Raw genomic sequence first — 17,434 nt, forward strand, 5'->3', positions numbered from 1 at the left:
TGTGTTACGTTTTTCATTTTTTCAGCTCCCTTTCACGAAGTCGAGCTTCAGAAATTTGAGCATATGGCTTCGGCCATATGGATTTTGAGTTTCTGAACATTCAACTTTGTGAAGGGGAACCATATACATATATATATATATATATATTTATATATATATATATACATATATATATATATATATATATATATATATATATATATATATATATATATATATATATGTATATATGCCGCCCCCAGCCCACATTAAGGAAACCACCGTAAAGAACGTCTCCAAAGCCAACTTCATGCTATGTACGACTGAAGTGGCTAACTTTGCAGACAGTAAATAGAAGTACGACTGCTGAATATTACACCAATGTACTGTACACAAGTGCATGGATCATGCCATCCCAAATAGAACCAAGATGCTCTCCTCCAAATAAAGGAAGCCAATCTGGTTGTCCTCTGCCATCAAGGAACTGTGCAGCAGAAAGATGAAACTGTTGAAATACTAGAGTAAATGCCCGTGATAGTAAGAACTCCCTTATCATCCTCTGAATGAAGCTGAGATCCTTCATAAAATCCACCAAAGCTGGGTTCAAAAACAAGATTGCAACTGATTCTAAAGATATTCACAAAGTATTCTACAGCTATGTCAGGGGTCTCAATGGCAACACTCAGATATGCCCTGAGTTACAGCACAATGGCAGTAAATATACGGAACCAACTGATATTGCCAACATCCTGGCAGATAGGTCAGTGCTAACTTTATCCCCCTCTCACCCACTAAAGGGCCCATCTCAATGCCGAAAAAATGTAAAGCCCTTCTAATCATGGCCACACAGGTAAAAAAATACATCCTCCAAAGCCAAGAATATAGCATCCATGGACCTGACAACATCCCAGGCTGTGTTCAGCAGAAACCACAGAACTAACTGGCACCCCACCTAAGTACCATGTTCAATCATGGCCTCGTTTCAGGCTATGTACCTACTGAATGGCACACAGCCATGGTTATCCCACACTATAAGGGGGGAGCCACAACAGATGATGGGAACCACTGCCCCATCAGCCTGAGAAGCCTGATCTGCAAGACCATGGAGTGTATCAGAAAGGAACTAATTAACAATGACATAGGTAACCTCCAAATTATTGACACCACCCAGTTCAGGTTTGTGAAAGGTATATCACGTTTCCTAAACCTGAATGGCTTTTTTGAAGCAGTCACCAGAGCCAAGGCCAAGGTCAAGGTGGTCCACACAGTCTACCTAGACCTTCACAAGGCCTTCAACAGCATCCCCCACTCTGGAATTACAGACAAACTCACTAAAATAGGCATGCATACCAATGTCACGAGATGTGTTACCACCTGGCTTACAGACAGAATCCACACTGTGAAAGTAGCAGACTCCAAATCTGACTCCACACCAGTGACAAGTGGAGTACAACATGGTTCAGTCCTAGGTCCTCTCAGTCCTAGGTCCTCTCCTGTTTGGCATCTACTTCTCTGAAGTTCAGGCTAACACAGAGGGTCTATGGCTAACAACGTTTGCAGACAACTTCAAACTGGAAGCCATTATTAAATCCTATAAAGATGTGGAAAGACTATGAAATGGCATCACTGACACAGATGTCTGGTGTCAAAGCCATGGTCTCAAACTTAACACCAAGCAATGCATTGCCATCCCCTTTAGGTAAAACTCTGTGCCCATGAACTACCACATAGCTGCTAGTAAACTTAACACTGAAAGTGTGATAAGAGACCTAGGGACACAGGTGAATAGTATTCTCTCCTTTGATAACCACATTGCCACAGTACTCACAAAATCCTTCTATGTGGCACATCACATCACATCACAACAGGTGTCTCATCCAGAACAAAGGAGACCATTGTTCCCTCTACTCATCCCACCTTAGACCTATTATATAGTACAACGGCCTGTTTGGTAAGTACCTCACAAGACATCTACAATAACTGGAAAGTCCACAGAAGTACCTCACAAAGAGGATCACCAGTCTCAAACAGATGCCCTACTCAAACTGTCTCAAAATACACCAGCGTTAATACATTGCATATCGCCTACTCAGAGCCAGTCTCTGCCTAACATACACAGTCATGTCAAACCCAGAGCGGTTAGACATGCTACACGTAAAGAAATCCCAGTCCCTCCAAAACACATGCTCCAGTGAGCTAAACCTTGTCACCACAATAGACAGAACATGCTGGAGGGATAAATTACTGTACATAACTTGTCCCATACTCAGGAACAAGCTAGCCATGTATGTGACACAGAGCTCCTCATTAGCGCACTTTATGATAAATAGTGTCATTTGGATGGTAAATAGGAAACCCACCCTGTGATTCACCTCTGTGTGTCTGCTTGAGAGGGGCACCAGACATTATTTGTCTTGTGTGGTGAAAGCCAGGGAATACTGTTGGCTAGACTTATATAGGCCCTAGGGCCAATAGCCTAGTATCTACCTATGAACCTATGCACACGCACACATACACACACACACACACACACACACACACATATATATATATATATTTATATATATATATATATATATATATATATATATATATATATATATATATATATATATATATATATATATGTATATATAATTATATATACCTATATCTATATATATCTATATATATATATATATATATATATATATATATATATATATATATATATATATATATGTAGTCATATAACATGCAGTGCAGACATACCTCAGAATCATACATATCAACCTCTTAGTGCAAGACTAATGAACAAAGGCTGTACAAAGGGTGCGTAATGGGCTACATATATGGAGAGAATCGGAATATTGCTGTCATAACTCAACAGCTGTATAGCAACAGGGACTATATCAGCAGAACTGTCGGAATCATATGAGGATGGGAATTGACATGTATGTCAGTCTTCACTGTCATAAATCCTTGCATCATAACAATGTTACCCAGAGAAATGCAAAGAAACTGTGGAACAGTAACGAAGTATGGGCCAAACACCTGGACAGTCTTCAAACAGCCTGGCAGTGGAAAGGTATGCTAATAATCCTGTATTGCAATGAATCTGGAACAAGCCAGACAAGGTGGGGGGACAAAGGCATGACAATAGAGACATATTGAAATGATGTGAGTAGATAAACTGAGAAGGTTGTTGTAGTAACACTGTTCCTGCTAACATATATTGGCAGAAATATCACTGTAGTGCATTTTACAGTTGATGTCCAGAAGCCAAATGAAAGCACCACCTTAACAGGTACAAGCATACATAATCTGAGGGTTATGCTACTGTGCTGTGGAAATTCTATACACTACTATTGAAGGCCTTGTGGTTGTCTCTACTGTCTGTTGCAATCATGTTGTCATACGTACCTTTACAGGTGTTGATGACAGACCACAACCTTTGGTTGAGGCTGATAAGGGAGTATTCCCAGACTTGAGAATGCACCTTATTCTGCATGAAGTACCTCCTTCTGTTGTAAGGTTTCTTTATGGCTGGGAGACCACCAGATTGGCTTCCTTATTTCTGAGGAGAGCATCTTAGTTGTATTGTGTATGGTGGGAGCTATGCATTTGTGTGTGTGTCCGTACAGTGCATTGGTGTAAGATTCTGCAGTCATGCAACTAGTCTCCATCTGCATGGGTGCCATGCAGCTAGCCACCTCTGTTTGTATGTGCCCAAAGTTACCTTTGGAGAAGATTTCATGGTGGTTTCCTTTGTGGGGGGTGGAAGGGATGTGGAGCTCCAATGTTATTAGTTTGTATTAGTAACTAACCAGGGAGGAGTTGACAATTGGTGTAGAGTAACATTCACCCATGTTAGTAATGACCAGGTCAAGGATGTGGATACTTCTAGTGGGAGTAAGAACAAGCATGTATAAGACATTGTAATCAATGAATCCCAAAAAGCATTGGCCAAGTGTATTGGTACATGAGTAGTTTTTCCAGTTAATGGTGGTGTACTTGATGTCAGCCAGAATGAGAGTGTTAGGTTGGAACCTAATATTCCCCAGGGTGCTTAGGAATGGGGAGTGTGAGTCTTGGGCCATATTTGTGGACCTACAGCAGGCTAAGACCTGTATTGTTGTCTTACCCAATGTTAGCTGCCCCTGAAGTATCCCAGATGCATTATATTGTGCTAACAGTCTGGAGGTGTGTGCATCCGTTATGAATATTGAAACACCACCACCCTTGCAGCTGCAGTCCAACTTTGGGGCCACAGAGGTGTGGAATGAGTGATAGCCTAGTAGTGCAGGTGTGCTTCCTGCTGCCTTGAATCAGTTCCCTGTTACAGCACAAATGCTGATGTTCTCCAGTTTAAGGATTGCTTAGAGCGAGTGCATTTTTAAATGTAGACCTCTAGTGTTGAGCAGCATGATCCTCAGATTACATTTGTTTGTAGCTGTTACAGTGGTAATGTGGTCTGTGGAACACTGCCTAAAAAGCCACTATAGGGGTAGCAAGAGCCTTGACCAGTATCTGGAAGCCCAGGGGTGACAGATGCAAGACATCTGTGGCAAAGGATCACGGTCTGTCAAACATGTCATCCCAGGTGCACAGATAGTGGAACCCCTTAATATGATACCAGAAATATAGCCAATTGTTGAGAACTATCGTTTTCAGCTTGTACTGTGGTATCAGTCTGGGTGATGGTAGGATGCTGGTCAGGGCTAGGGTCATACCCGTCTGGGATACATAGTCAGTGTGCTCCTCCATGTCTGTTTCAATATAGTCCAGGGAGGTACGTCTCAGGACATTCACACCCACATGTACAATGACAGAGTAATATGTGTACCTGTTGTTGGGGGACCTCAGTGTGTGTTTTATGTGGCGTATCCTGGTGCCAACAGCCAGCTAACTGTCACTTGGGTCTATATTAGAACACCGAATATTCAAAATTTTGAGTGTTCTAATATCGAACCCTAGCAATCGAAAAAAAAAATCTGCTGTTCAAAAACACATACACACAACACAAGCACACCAAACAAACAGCAACCCACACACATACACCTAAACTCTAACACCTAACCCTACACTAGACTATACAAACACCACTAACTATCCACTTACCTTAACCCAAACCCTAACCCTAAGGTCCGTCACTATCGCACATTTACCTCACCTGCACCCTAACCCTAAATCCCCTAACCCGCCCTAGCCCACACGTCCACACAATCTCACACTTACCTGACCAGTGCCCTAACCCTAACTCACCTAACCCGCCCTAACCCACACGTCCACACAATCGCACTCTTACCTGAACCCGACCCGTAACTTTCCAACAGAGCTCTGAAAATACCGAAGAAACAGAAATGGACAACCGAATTCTTTCCTTAGGAAAGAATTCGGTTTCCTGTTACTTTGATATTTTCAGCGTTCACTGAAAACGGGTCGATATTAGAACAGCTGACATTTCAAATGTTCGGTGTTCTAATACAAACCCTGTCACTTTCTCCTTTTCCTACCTAGTGAGTGGGACATCACTGTTCCTCACTATCAAGTCAACTATGCCTATTGTTTTGGCCATGTTGTTTTGCCTTAGGTGCTTTGGTTGAGTGGCACACTGTTTAGGAGACATATGTGTCTTGTGATTATTGTTGTGTGGTGGTGGTGGAGTGCATGTCTGCCTTGGAGGTCTCTGCTGTTTGTGCTTTTCATTGAGAGCCTCCACAAAGGTGGGTGTGTGGTTTGTGTGTTTATATGAGGCAATGCTGGTGTGTGTTCTGGAGGGCTATGTGTTCCATGTAGTGTGGTGCAAGTGTTAACCATCTCCTTTTGACCAAATATTCTGATCTTGGCTGGGGAGGGTGCGGTTTCCAATTTGGATGTATAGGTGCATCTCTTGCAAGTCTGAGTGTAGAAATTTAAGATGTGAGGGTTGTCAGTGTACATGATGCAGTTGCGATATTGCCTCAGGATGGCCAAGTTCAGCAGGTTAATAAGTGAAAGCACAGGGAACTGACCTGTAGACATGCTTGGAGGGGTGGCCATTAATAATAATTACTGGAACTGTTTCCTCATAGAACACTTAGTGTTGTTAGCACATTTGTGTGGTAAAATACTTGTTACAAGATGGCTGGTAAAGTGCTAAAGTAATACGCTATTGAAAGTGCAGGAGAAAAGAAAACTAGCATATCTAAGTGACACATTGAAGAGCAGACTTGGGTAACACCCAGAAGCCAACATACAGTCCTGGATACAGCAATTCTGTATCTGGACTAGACTAGTTACAGGAAAAGTAACTAATTAGTATTATTTTAATAGCCAAATGTCTGGTATATTGTATGTGCCTCCATGTAGTGTAGCTGGTGTACAATGGATGTGTGAGTGCATATCACATGTCCAACCACCCATGTTTATACATGTCCCATACACTATACTCACACCCCTTGCTACTGTAATGACAGCACATATAGGCATGTTATGTACAGGAAATAATATACACCTATTTAAGAGGAATTCTTGGGTAATATTTTTATACTTCTTGAAGACCGCTTGGTCGAGGTGCTAAAGTCTGGAATAAAATTGGATTCTGTTTGCAGTTTTTGTGTCATTTTGGAGATTATTTTCTGCTGTTTTCTTGTGTGGTTTTGCAATAATATACACCTGGCTTGCAACAAAACATACAGCCCTTGAACCTGTACACAATTGTCAAAGCATATAACCACTAAGTTATCTGAGCTGTACTATTTTATGATGTTCTCAGCCTTAGCATGCAGTGCAGTCGGTTTATCATAGTGAATGAATGTGGAATCAGTACTGATTTAGTTGTCAAAAACTTGCAGCACTGTCAGAGCCAAGAGCACCTTAGTACAATTCTGGACCATACCAGATGAAGTGGGGGGACCAATCTATGGACATACCAACACATTGGTAATGATACAAAGGGATCCATGCCACTGATATCTGCTGCCCCCCCTACACAGGACAACTAATAAGTACACAGTACACTGCTACAAAATCAGGATACACCATATACAGTGGCCAGACATGCACTGATTTCTTAGCAATATAACTAAAATCACTGAGGATAGCAAATCAACAGACAGACTGCCATCAATACACACAAATGTTCTAATGTGTTTTGCTGTCAAGTATTACATTACAAAACATAATTGCCTAAAATACAGGAAGCAATTGACACTTAATTACGTGTGTTCTTAAACAGCCTCCACTTACATTCTTCAGTTAACCACCTAGAGGAATACAGTATCAAATGATACAATGTCAATCGATTCTTCACATAACAATGGTTCTAAGTGTTTGATGAAACTGGGAAACAGACCTTTTCCAAAAAAGAACGTTGTAACCCACTACAGTTCCCATGGTGAAATGTATGACAAGTTACAGCTTTAGAATGTCTGTCCATGTAATAATTAATATCTCTTACATGTTCTAACAGACTGATTCTAAGGCATGTCCTACTATTCCTCACACCCACCTCTTGACTGTACAGGGTTCTATATGCTGTCAAGCCTTTGCACTCGTATGTATGGCCCCTCCCTCAATTAATGTGTCTTATTCCACAACATCACTGGGATGATAGCAGGAATGTCAGCACTACATACTGATAGACCATACCTATCAACCTTCTACTGCATGACAACTGGACAAAGCCTGTCATATAAGGGGAGGCCAGAGGTCCAAACACAGGGCCATATTTGATATATTGCTGTTATACGCTGAGAAAGTTGCTGGTTTTACAGGGCTAGTTACAATATCTTTGTTCTGAGGGATATGAAGTAAGAAACACATATGGATGTTGCCATTTACTGGCAGCAATGACTGGAGTATGTCACTGATTTGCCAATGACAACACCTGTCTGGGTAACACACAGAACATAACAGGCAAACCTCTGGCCATTATGTGGATAGGCCTGCAGTTCAGAGCTATGCAGACACATAACCTTTTCAGACTGACATCCATGCAGAAGGAGCATAAACACACAAAGCATTTAAAACTAGCAGTATTCACACCATATAACAGCTATAGTCACATTTGGTCCCGAAGTCTGTAACCCTCTCCATCATTTAGTTGGCCTGTCACCACAAGTCTTGTTGTAAGAGTTATTCCCACCTGCTGCGTGCAACACTCAGTAGCCATAGACCTCCAGGATGTATTCCTCACAGCCAAGGCAAAGGGACAATGCCAAAATTAAGTACTTAATTATAGGAGTGTGTTGCCATGGCATTGGCTATTGGAAGAACTACCCAGCTATTTTGCATGCAATTATCAAGTAGGGAACACCAGTTGGTGCACAGGCTATCACCTGGTCAAGAGCATTACCTACAAAGGGCAAGCAGATACCTATTCCAAACATATGTCTACCAGTACTCCACACTGGGAAACAGAAAGACATGGAGCAACCTGTTGATACAACCCAGTGCAGTGTGAAATAATACAAAGGTATGTGAAACAAGTCAGCATATAAGTGAATGTAGTATGTGTTTTCTAATAATGGGAAATAGGATTTTGACAGATTTATGTCTGAGCGAGACTTACTGTAGTGATGACCTAATAAACAGCACCTATGGCCATAGCATCTGCCTCTTTCTGCTGTGACATAGAACACAGCTCAGGACCCTACCTCACCCTGGGAAAGGACAGCTCACACATGACGAGCATGAGTCTCTGTCAAACACTACTGACTGTGCCACTGCTAGGCCAGCTACAGGGATATTGTACATATCCATATGCTACTGTGAATATGAGTATGATACACATGTCTGTTGTGTAAATCTAAGAGAACTATATAGTGCATATACACCTTACACACCCAGAGATCTGGTAGATTCCACACATGTGGATGGACAGGGATGCTCATAGGTGGACTGCTGCCCATCATGGCCCTGCCACACGTGCCACAGCAGGTGTCACCAGATGTTTTGGATTGTCATGGAGGCACAGGCACATGTCAAATCTAACACTGGACATATTCTCAGGGTCAGAAATGCAACTCTTCATGCTATGTGTGGCAACATCCTTGATCTTGGAGATGTCCACCTTTATTATGCTGAGGTCAGAGATAGACAGTTGGGTGAGGTGGTGGCAGTCTTCAACTGTGGGATGTCTGTGCCACAGCATGTGGTGGGAGTTAGGCACATGGGTGTAGGACAGCACATGTGGTGGGAGTTCAATGGCATAAAACTGTAAACCATGGCCACATGTGTCACTCAAACACATACAGTCAGAATACTGATCTCACACACACAAACATGCACACTTGGCACAACAGAGATTAGAACTCTACCTACCTAGGGCTTGCTATTCAAGTGCTCTGCATTTATTGAGCACACCATGGAGAAAGTAGGGTGAAGTGTGCTCTACAGTCCCTCTAAGGTGAACAACATCCACTGGCCTTGCACAGTATGGCAATGGGAGATGTCCTGGTTGAGAATGACCAGGAAATACTATCAGCTACAGAAATATACACAATGACCAATACAGATAAAGCCATACACACATTTGCCACACCTGCAGTTATCAGCCCTGCCTATCTTGTCATTCAGTGCATACTGTTACAGAGTTTTGGCATACAGCACATGCCTTATTGGGCTGAAGAGTGTCATCAGTTACCTGTATGGCCGATGGTGACAGAGGTCATCATACAGTGGACCTTGGGACATGTACTGGGGTACCATGGTGTAAACATATTATACTCAGCACCCCACCCACATTGCATATAGTACTCACTCATACCCATGATAATGTTATGACAAACCCACAATCACCAATTTACCAAGAATGAAATTCAAACCTTTGCCTGCCTATGTAATTATTGTTATTACACTGATATGCATTTATCACATGTGCCACAGAGCTAGTAGGGTGAAGATTGTCCATGATCTCCTAAGGTGAGCAAACATCACCATCCCTTGTAATGTGCGGCACTGTGCAGTGTATTTGGAGAATGGGGCCTCAGAATGCTGTCTACTACAAATATGCACACTCACACACACTTGCAAACACACACACACACACATATATGCACACACACACACACACACACACACACTCACTCACACACACACACACACACACACACAAACACACTCACATATGCCAGGACTCATAGGGTAAACCACACCTGTCTACTCATTGGTAGAACAGTGTTATGCTGGTACTGCAAGCTCAAGGTAGCCCATAGGGTGAAGGGTGACACAAGTTACCTTTAGAGTGCAGCACAGCAGCATCCCTTTCTAAGAATAGCACTGGGAGGTGTAGTGGGTGAGAAGATCCTCAAAGTATTTTCAACTACAAGTTTACAAACTCACAAACACTGTTATACTCAGCAATGCACACAGACACATTTGTCAGTACTGAGCTCCATTGGTGCAGGTGTCCCTGGGTGTGTGCCAGGCTAATGTCCATGGAGATTTGAGAAGAGTAGGGCATGTGAGTACACTGGTATCATGGCACCTGATATTTGTCAGCATGCCATCTATAACTACTGCCACTAGAGTGATCCCCAAGGTGACAATTATATTCACCATCCACTTATCTGGATTTCTCTTGAAGAGGGCCAGTGAGGTGCTTTGATTGACATGTATTCAGCATATATTGCATAACTTGGCCATTGTCTGGGTTATGGAACTGTCGCTCAGCATGCTCTGTTGAATGTGGTAATGCGGTTAAGGTATCCATGGCATGTGGTGTATACAGATTGTGGTTTCTTAGCTGTGGCATTTGTAACACAGCTAGGCAGACATGGCATTGTCCATCAAGCAGGGATTGCCTGTAAGCAGCCAAGATGTGACTGGGAACACGCTGAGGTTTTGGGCTCTTTCCATATCAGACAGTTGTTTCATGCCTAGGGTCATACATGTCAGGTGCACTTGCAGCCTACCTAGTTGCTGAAGATGTCTACTGAGTTACATGGCAAATGGGCCACTGGACCTGCTGATTGGCCTAATGAGCGGGGAGTAGAGGGAGACATTGACCTCTTCATTCCTGGATGACACACCCTTAGTTATGCAATGTGCCACATGGAAGGACTTTCTGTCCACAGTGGCAGTGTGGTGGTCAGAAGAGAGGTTGCTGTCAAGCTGTGTCACAGACCTCCTATAAGGACATCTGTCTCCATTGGACTAACACCAATGTGGTAATTTGTGGACAACCCATTGATTCAACAGGGGATTGGGACACATTTCTTGACATTGAGACTAAGGCCAGTGGTCTGACAACAGGTGGAGGTGTCAGTGGCAACTTTATGCAGGATGTTAACATAATGTGGGGATGTAAACAGACCCCCCAATTAGCAATTGTCTGCAAACATTGCTAACCACAGTTCATTCCTATTGGGCTAGATATCAGGGCCACACATAACACACAAGACTGGACACAGGACAAGAGTCTGTGGTACTCCACACATGACTGTTTGGCAGTCTAACATCACTCATGACTGTTTTGCAGTCTGACATGTAGTCCACTGCTTTCACACTGTGAAATCCATCTGTGAGCCCATTTGCAAACCATTTAGTGACATAGGGATTAATGAATAGATGAGTGTATTTGCCTATGATTCCTGAGTGTGGAATTGTATCACAGGACTACAAGGGCCACATATCTTGTTTTGGACTCCATATTGTTCTATAGTAATATCACATGACAAAAAGATTATAGGACTGAAGAGTGTTCACAGCTACCACAAAAGTGGGCCCTGTACAGTGGGCATTTGGTAGTTTGCTTGGTGGACCACACAAAAGTGTAGCAAAACCCACCCCCCAATTGATATGGATCGCAATGTTAAGGACACAACCACAGACAGACACACACTTGCCAGGACCGTGCTTCAAACCCCTAACTAACTAGTTTACTGCACTATAGTATTACGGATTTAACAGATGAGCCACAATGCTTACATAGTTGAGTGCTATGGTATCTGTAAATGTGAGTGATATCAGTAGCAGGGATAAAGGAAGAGAAAGGGAAGTCTAGTAAGTTTCACTGACCTCAAAATCATGTTTCCACAACTACAGACACTCTCACACAAACAAACACACTTTTACATTTGCCAGGACCGAGATTAGAACTCCTACCTAACTAGTTTACTGCACTATAGTATGACCCTTTTATCAGACATGGCACAAAGCTTACATATTTCAGAGCTGTCCAAAGGTATCTTTAACAGTGAGTGACATCAGCAGCAGTGATAAAAGAGGGGAAAGGGAAGTGTAGCAAGTGCTAATGGGCTCAAGATCATGTTTCTATAACTATAGACACTATCACACAAACTTTTACATTTGCCAAGACTGAGATTAGAACTCCTACCTAACTGCACTATAACATTATGCATTTATCAGACACACCACAAAGCTTACATATTGGAGAGCTGTCCAAAGGTATCTATAACAGTGAGTGACATCAACAGCCGTGATAAAGGAGGGAAAGGGAAGTGTAGTAAGTGCCAGTGGGCTCAAAATCATGTCTCTATAATGACAGACACTCTCACACAAACATACACACTTTTTCATTCGCCAGGACTGAGACTAGAACACTTACCTAACTAGTTTACTGCACTATAGCATTACACACTAATCAGACACGCCAGGAAGCTTACATATTTGAGAGTTGTCCAAAGGTATCTTTAACAGTGAGTGACATCAGCAGCAGTGATAGAGGAGGGGAAAGGGAAGTGTAGTAAGTGCCAATTGGCTCAAAATCATGTCTCTATAACTACATATACTCTCACACAAACACACATACTTTTACATTTGCCAGGACTGAGATTAGAACTCCTCCCTAACTAGTATTACGCAACGCATTTATCAGACACGACACAAAGTTTACACATTTAAGGTATCCTTAATGGTGAGTGACATCAGCAGCAGTGATAACAGAGGGCAATGTAAAAAGGAGTTAGTGGGAATGGCCTCAAAATCATTCACCTACGAACACACACAGAGACAGACACATCTTTCCATTTGACAGGACTGTGATTAGGATCGCAACATAAATAACTATTCATACTCTACTGTTACACAGTTATCAGAAGCACAACAGAACCTACAGAGCTGAGGGCTAACAAAATGAATTTGTACAGTGACTGACTGCAGCACATGTTCTGATATTGGGCAATGGGATATGTACTGGGTGGGGATGGAGTAAAACAGCAATTCCTTCACACACACACACACACACACACACACACACACACACACACACACACACACACACAGTTGCCAGGACCAAGATTCAAAACCCTACCTATCTACTTATTTGCTTTAGTAAGTTATGGATTTACCACATGCACTATTGAGCTTACAGATTTGAGGGTTGTCCAAAGAAGGTGACATACATCAGCAGATTGTGTAATGTGGAACTATGGGATGTGTACTGGGTAGGAAAGGCTTCATAATGGTACTGTCTCTCTCACTGTCTGTCTCTCTTCCCCATGTGTATGTATGTATATGTTTGAATTATTGTAGTATGTTGGCCTTAGATATGTGTGCGTATCACACGAAACAGATGGGGACTTACCACATATCTGCCACCTACAGCTGGCTGTGGGTTTTCCTGTCCAGTGTGTGTGTGTGTGTGTGTGTGTGTGTGTGTGTGTGTGTGTGTGAAGACCAAACAGTTTACATTTTGGTGTGTGTGCGCAGACATCTGCAGATAACAGATATCTATGGACCACAGTGGTGTCAGACATGGGCTTTATTAAAGTGTAGGAGCATGCCCAGTATGAACTTCTATCCTGAGTGTGGGGATCCATTCTCTAAGTGTAGGGGCATGCCCAGTATGAGCTTCTATACCAGGTGTAGGGATCCATTCTATAAGTGCGGAAGCATGCCCACTATGACCTTCTATATGGCTTGTGGGAATCCATTCCAGGGAGAATTGGACTCCAGTCCATGGTTTTGTATGCTATAGATACACCTAGCAAGCTATTTTTTCAGGATATCTGTAGATAGGTTGCCAATATGGAGACACAATTGGGCCAGTCATGGGGGGATACTGTGTGTAACTACGTTTCCTATCACTGTCTGCATTGCTTGTGTTACGTGTTCTGTTTTAGCATAGACTTTTGGACATATGTACTGTTTTACAGTGTAATGTATTGTGTCATCAACTACTGACAGATATCATTATTTGCTCACAGTTGTTTACCAGGGAAATACAAGAGCATTGCAGCAGAGACCAATATTGTGAGGCAAAGACTAGACATTGTGGCACAATCCTGCCATTGTGGAGGGTTGGCTACAGACAGTTGAGTGATGGGTCTGTGTAAATGGTCCAGCACCTTGGTGCTAAGGTGGCTGGAGATCCCCTTCTTGTGCATTTCTCAACATAACTGAATGGCCATATCCTGCTGTGGGCAAACCTCTCAGATGTACAGATTTAGCCAGGTTATCCAAAGGCTGGATTCCCTTCACATTGTGGTTTACAAACAGGTTTGTGGTTATGCATTCATGGGTTTGCAGTCATGGGGGAAGTATGAGCAGACATTTGAGTTTCAGACTTCACACACACTCCATGATATCCATGCATTTATGCCCGACTGTAATTCTATCCTTTTTTACAACAGTATGGTAGCAATATCTCAGATGCATTTCTATAGTTTGACCTTTATCACAGCAGTATTTATGTTTTGGTCCACAATTCTTGAACTAGAACATGGAGCGGCATGCTACTGGGATTTGTTAGCATGGCCTTGCATTTGTTTTCTGCTTAATTTGTTATGTTTTTAGTTAGGACCCTATGACATTCCATATGATGGAACTATGGGTGAAGCATATGATGGCACTATGGGTGAGCCATGGGCATTTGCCAGAGGCCTGTAGGCAACATGAGAGTGATGCAGGCCATTGTATTTTGTCACTCATATGTTACCAGGCTGCAAACCAGTGGATTCCCCTGGGGTTACATGTGCAAGTGGGTGAGGTGTTCCTGTAAATCCTTCTAGTTCATAGTGATGCATCAGTCTGGATGTGTGCAGGGTGCTGCCTATGGCTAGGGACACACCTGCATGGGACACCATGTCAGCATGCTGCATCCTGTGTGTATTCCATAAAAGACATGTTGATTTTGACATCATTCCCAACAGCAAGGATATGACTGATGAAATACCTGTGGCTGTTGTGGGTGGTGGTGGACTGAGTGCATGTGTGATATGGAAGCTTATGGCACCTGACTCACAGATATGACTGGGACCTTCTCCTTCTCCTGCCTTGTATGTGGACATCAGCAGTGTGTCATTACTTTATAACTGTGGTTTATGTCGGCTACCAGTGATTAGGCAGACAACCAGTATTCCATATTAGACAAACAACTAATGTGATGCTAACCTCTATATTTAATTCCAAAGTTGTGTGCATTTCATAGTTACTTTTCAGGCACTGTATAGAGTTCTTCCACCTGTGTACTGTTGCTATGTATGGACCCATGTTCATAGCCTGTCCAGTAACAGTAACAAATATTGACATCTGGACAGTGAGTGTGTACAACTAGTAACATAGGTGTAGCTGAGAAGCAGATTGGTTGGCACTGCAATTGCTGAAACGTGGCCCTGTCAAACACAGTACTGTACCTAGGGCACTGAGACACAACATCCAGGCCTACATACTGTCCACATCCAGACAATATTAAACACTCACAAAAGACCGGCACACTGACCCCTGCATATCGTAGACATATACCAATTAGCATGTTGATTGGGACAGCTCAGGCAAACTGTGCTCCACTGATATTACTCTACAAACGTACATCTTACTGCCATTTATACATGGGGTTGGGGGGGCACACCTGACAACTTTCCACATTTGCACTGACTGCACTGGTATTTCAGTTATAACTCTGTTTGCTTTCATTTAGTATTGTATTGTGCCCTATCCTGCTGATTGGAGGCATATCAGTGGAGTACTCAAGTTAGATTGTAATGGCATACATTTCAGTTTTAGACGTCTTACTCTTCAGAACTATACTGCAACTTCCAGACCTGTTGTGGTATGTCTGTGTAGGTCTGTAGGGGGGTGTTCATCATTGCCAGCATTTGTGGAGCTTTGCGCGACCTTTATTTCCAGTCATCTACACCTGTCCTGTTGTGTGAGGCTAGAGGGTGGGAATGGGAACACTCATTGACATCCATGTGTATGACCTGTGGACACCCACAATTAGATGAGTCACCACATGTACTGCAGTGGGAGTTGTCACCCTGAGTACTACTGCCTAGTATGGGGGACACCAGTACTGGTTATGGATTTCATGCTGTCCCATATAGCTGTCAGCTATCTGCTGCTATCCCATTTGGTCGACCTATTCCCTTGCATGCTTGCATCCATAGCATAGATATAACTATCAGAATATAATTCTCCATTCAGTAATTGATAGTAAGGGTGGCATACCTTGTGTCTGGTGTGGTATTGAGGATGGTGCTGGCGGGCTGACTATGTGGGATGCATGCAGTACACTCTCTATACATGGTAAAGTACAGGTAGTGTCATGTTTGGCATCCCTTCTACTGTATGTGCAAATCAGAGAGAGGTATCAGTCCCTGGGTCCCTACAGTGTCATAGTGTGTGTGCTATGCATTGTCTCTTTGCCAAGGCATAGGCACACTGGGCATGGTTCTGTCTGCCTCTAAGGGCAGGCTCAGGAAGTTCCTCCTCCAAGACTCTCTGTGCCTGGTGGTGGGCTGTGTGTCCCCTCCCTGTGTTGTTCGTGCTGAGGCTGTTTCCCCAGGATCATACTGTGTAGCATGGCACATACTGTGAACATTTTTCCACATGTATCTGGAGAGTACTGCAAGGCTCCACTGGATATGCCAAGGCAGCGGAACCTTGACTTGAGCAACACACACTCTATAATGACCCTGGTTTGTGCATGTGCCTCATTATGGCATTCTTGTTTAGGGGTGTGTTCATTTCTGATGGGTGTCATCAGCCACAGCTCCAGTGCATAGTCAGCATCCCCCACTAGATGGTCACTTGGGGTGTCCCCTCTGGCAAACCCCTGATACAGCTGTGAGGAATTCCAGATGTGGGAGTCATGATAGTTTCCAAGGCTGCCAGTACACACTTGCATGATATTGCCCTGGGCATCGCCACAATCTGACAGTTGATGGGAGGCAAGCACTTGCACTTGATGTAGACCCTACTCCGCTCACCGGGTGGTGTTTTGATGTGGATGTGCGTGAGGTCTATGGCACCCACTACCTGCAAATATTCAGCTACATTGTGGAAGAGACATATATTGCTGGTGAGTTCCTCACAGATGTTAGGGAAGTGGATGTTCACGGACATGTGGTAGCATGGCATCCAGGAACTGATGGAGTACTCTGGATGCGGATGCCTGTGACACCCGCATGATATCCCCAGTAGGTGTTTGGACAGTACCAGCAGCTAATAGTCTTAAGGCTACACATACCTTAGTATCCACGGGGATGGGTTCTCCTCTGTTTGCTCTGGATGTGAGACGATGCCAGCA

Source organism: Protopterus annectens, chromosome 4.part0 (assembly GCF_019279795.1).
Source record: "Protopterus annectens isolate FY-2018-M chromosome 4.part0, PAN1.0, whole genome shotgun sequence".
NCBI classification, from domain to species: Eukaryota; Metazoa; Chordata; order Ceratodontiformes; family Protopteridae; genus Protopterus; species Protopterus annectens.